The sequence below is a fragment of the Pinus tabuliformis genome, chromosome J, assembly GCF_031772625.1.
Source record: "Pinus tabuliformis cultivar Carrire ecotype Pingquan chromosome J, CPIR1, whole genome shotgun sequence".
NCBI classification, from domain to species: domain Eukaryota; kingdom Viridiplantae; phylum Streptophyta; class Pinopsida; order Pinales; family Pinaceae; genus Pinus; species Pinus tabuliformis.
Genome location: NC_142295.1, coordinates 1,256,606,040 through 1,256,610,592, shown reverse-complemented (window position 1 = coordinate 1,256,610,592; position 4,553 = coordinate 1,256,606,040). Strand labels below are relative to the sequence as shown.

Below are 4,553 nucleotides of genomic sequence, written 5' to 3'. Positions count from 1 at the left end.
ACGAGACTTTCAGTATGATAACCACCCTTAATTCCAGTATCATTTACCCCCTTTGTCAGCTGAAAAGGAGAGACAATTATTTTCACTTGATTTCTGAACTCCCCCCCCCTCAGGTGTAAGAGAGTTTCACCATCTTCATTTTATTGTAGAATTGGTCTTCGTGTGAGATTGGATCCTTTGGTAACACATAAACAACTGTTTGACTGTAGATGACCACTTCCAAGGATCAATCCATGAGTAATTGATCTTTACTTTGGGTGGTTGATTTCATTTGCAACATCTTTTGGATGAATGATTTTTCTTGCCACAATGGTGACAAGGATGGAGGTCAAATATTTACGTTCCATATGGCCATTACGCTTACAATGGTTACACTTAACCATATTTTGCTCACTGTCTAGAAAACCAGCGCTTACAAACTGAACTGGTTTTGAGAAATCTGGAACAAACAAAGTGTTTTCTTTCTTGTATCCTAGGCCATGTCGATCTTTGTTGAAGGATATTTCTTCCCAAGGTATGATCACCTTCTTGGAAAGACTATCCTTCTGTTTTTCTTCATACGTGCTGTTGCTACTAACATCTTGTCCTTGATTTATTAAACCTTCTGTGTCACACTGGGCATCAAGCATTAACAATGCATCTGTTTGACATGCTGCATCAAACTAATCAATTTGGTCTTTCGTACTACTTGTTGCATCATTAAGTAGTACAACTGGTTGGATAAGATCACTTGTGTCGCAACTGACATCAACCTGTTTGATTAGTTCATCTGTGTCGCAACTTTCATTAATATGCTGAATAAGATCACTTGTATCACAACTTTCATTTGCTGTTGTGATGAGGTCTTCTGTGTCACAACTTGCATCTGTCTTCTCTACACATTATGCTTATAGTAATCTTGCTTTTCACTTAACTTAATTTTGAAGTGCATGAATGAGTTTTTCTTTCACTTTCGAGCTCAATTTGAAAGTCTTTCGCTGCTTCTAATGTACTAGTCATTTGATTGATTAAGGTTTGATTCTTCTTGAACTTCCATTCCAGTATTTCAACTTTGTTCTGTAACTCATGATTGCAATCTTGCAAATCTTTGATCTCCAATTCTGCACATTTAAGGCATTTTCCTCCTTTACCCATGTTGATGTTTGACAGACTCACTTGAACTTTCTTTAATCAATTTCACGCTCACTTGATTTGCTTTAATTAACTTCACAGTCACTTGAATTTCGTACAAAGATGAGGGTGTCGGATACCACTGAAAATGCACCCATTGTTTACAATGACAAGTTCAAATGATATTGACTCACTTGAAGAAAATTGATTCACTTAATTGACTCAGTTAAGGAGAATTGACTCACTTTACATCCTATAAATTCACAATTTGGGTGTTGGTTTCAACTGAGAATGCACCTTTACAATTCAACTTAATGTTATTTGAATTTGTTTACAAATTAACTTACAAATTATGATTTTGCAAGTTATACAATAACCAATTGTCGTTGATTGGTGATGTAATCTGCACGAGTTTGTAGTTTCATTAACTTGATTTCCTTGTGTGAATTTTATTGATGATGTAGAATGCTGATGTTGCCAACTTTGATTATGTGTTGTAGTGAAAATGCATGTGATTGTTTGTGCTTGATTGAATGCTCGTTGTAGGTTCTTAATTTCATGTGCTGTGATTAATGTGCTTGTTTCATTCACTTGTTTTAGACTCCTTGTGTGTGTTAGATAAGATAATTGTAGTGTCAAAATTAGAAACAAAACATGCACAATCAATCACTATCTAAGATCCCCTTATTCAATTTCGAGCGGATCTAGGACACTTCAACACCACAAAAAATATGCCTTTTTATTATACAAATTACAACCAGCTCTTACACCCAAAAACGACTTTTCAATTACAATATTTTGTTTCTTTAGACCCTTTTTCAAACAACAAATTCACTTCAATGACTTTTGAAAATTAACTTCAATTTCTGCTCCTTCACTCTCTAAATACTCCCTTAAAATTCACTTATCACTCCAAATATTACAAAAACCAACTTATCACTCCAAAAAAGGTTGTACAAATTAAAAAGCATACCTTATCCCTCCATTAAAATGAGTTATGCTCACATTACAAAAAGCTTTCCAAATCTTAAATTTATTCACATTCGAAATATTCTAAAGTATACTTTTCACTGTCTCCCGCTTAAAAGTTCATTTCACGTTATGTGACATTGTCTTTTCATTTACTTGGAAGGATAATGTTTTAAGTAATCACATGATGTGAAAGCTCATTTCACGTTATGTGACATTGTCTTTTCATTTACTTGGAAGGATAATGTTTTAAGTAATCACATGATGTGAAAGCTCATTTCACGTTATGTGACATTGTCTTTTCATTTACTTGGAAGGATAATGTTTTAAGTAATCACATGATGTGAAAGCAAAAAAGAAGAAATAAACTAACACTTATCTTACCCCACTTATGATTTGAAGCCACGTTTGCTACCATGAAAAATTATCTTTAGATCTTGCGTCCTCCACGCTGGTAATTTTTTAGGCAAAGACTGGGTTCATCTCCATAAAAATAACTCGTAGAAGACACAAGTACTGCACGCAAATGCTGGTTCCCTTTTTTTTAAACGCAAGCTGGCTCCAAAAACTTTAAAAATACGGATTACATTTGAATTTTTGTCAAATTTCAGTCAAAATGTACGCTGGAAGCAGATCGGCTGCGCGAGGAGCTCAACAATTCCTGTCATTTCTTCGACGCTCGAATACCTACATATGCCAGCGGAAAATGGGGACGTTTTCTTCTGATAACGTGCAGAAATCTCCAGGTGTTTCCTCAAAAAGTCCATGGGGTTTCTGCGGCAATGGCGTCTTCTCCAAATCACTTGTTCCTTTGCACCTACACGATATTCATGTCTTTCTCAGCCATTCCTCAAGGCTTCCGGGATGATGATTTTTCAGAGCTTGATGCGAAGGAAATGAAGGAAGACGAGCGTTTCAAAGACGCCATAACTAAGAAAGTGCCTAGTCTCATTTCTATTTTCTCCAATCAAAATGTGACAAGAAGTGTAAAATCCGTCATTTCTATTCCCTCTGGAAAAAATGAGAAGAAAAATGTGAAATCTGTCAAAATATGAAATCTGAGCAGCAACAAAAGACAACGCCGAAGACGGAGAAAGCCAAGGGTGGCTTGGATATTTTGCAGCATCCATGGCCAGAGTGGGTTCAATTTCTAGAGCATTTGAACGAAAGAGGTTACCTGAGCAAGGCATTTCATTTTCAGTGGCCGATAGAACTTCGAGGTCTTAGCACAGAGGGAATCTATGCTTTTATCAAGTTTTCAGCTTTCAGTTTTACTGAGGACCATGTAGAAATTTCAAAGTTGTCTGGAAGTGACCTGAAAAAAGTTTCACTTCATAGAGTTCCAAGTGTTGAAAAACTGGTTGTCCTTGCTGCAGAAAGATTACGCTCTTTCTACAGTACTGAGGACGACGCTTCCATCCCCATTGACCTGGATGACACTAACAATCCTCCATGTGTGGAGGTGTCTGAAGTAAAGAGGTTAGAATCGGAAGATGTTGTTAGATACCTTCGATACCACATGAAGGAATTTAATAAACTAATAATAAAACACTCGTAAAATAAATAAATAGCAGAAATATACAGATAATGATAATAGTACAAATAAATACATGAGGAAGTTTGTTTACAAATAGTATGTTTATTTTGGACACTATGGTTGAGCAAATATTTCAGCCAAATACTAATGTAGGAGCCTAATTAGTTGGAGAGAATCTCTCAACCAATTAGACCTAAACTGAGTCTTACCCGTGAGGAACAAACTCAATCTAGAAAAGTAAAATTAAATCCTAACTGTCATGACTTTTAATTTAATTATTTGGACTTAGAATTGTTTTAACATATGAGAATAAAGCTAACATAATCGAGATAAACCCACTAAAAAAACACACTTTTGTGGATTGCCTCTTTTAATTTAATTATTTGGACTTAGAATTGTTTTAACATATGAGAATAAAGCTAACATAATCGAGATAAACCCGCACTAAAAAACACACTTTTGTGGATTGCCTAGCGAGCGTGAGCGTCCCATTTTCTCTTTTTAATTTCCACTCACAGTTTTCTGAGATATATCTCTATTCCCTGACACATCTCCACACAAAACTAGCTTCTCCCATTGTGTTAGTTGATTTGCAACATAAAAAGGGTCTACACAATTTCTATGAAACAGGGAGAAATATCAATTAGCACAAACTCATTTTTAGACTAGAAAAGTAACTTTTTTATGTGGAGGATATAGTTATTTTTTGAAATATGGAATTAAGGGATGTTATAGGTGCAAGTTCGATACTATTGCATTGTGATTGCTTCAGATATATGTATAGCCTTAATTAGTATGTTATTTGGAGGATAAAATTATTTTTACATTCTTACAGGACATTCTCATTATTGGTATGTAAGTGCCACATCAGACGTCATGAGTTCGATTAACCGCGAGCTACTGCAACCAAGAGATCAAGAGCGGTTCTTTATATCAC

General features: G+C 35.4%; 1 pseudogene; it reads left to right on the top strand.

Annotated features, from left to right (window-relative positions):
* Positions 1 to 2,695: 2,695 nt before the first annotated feature.
* LOC149231783 (uncharacterized) lies at positions 2,696 to 3,637 on the top strand (annotated as a pseudogene).
* Positions 3,638 to 4,553: the final 916 nt, after the last annotated feature.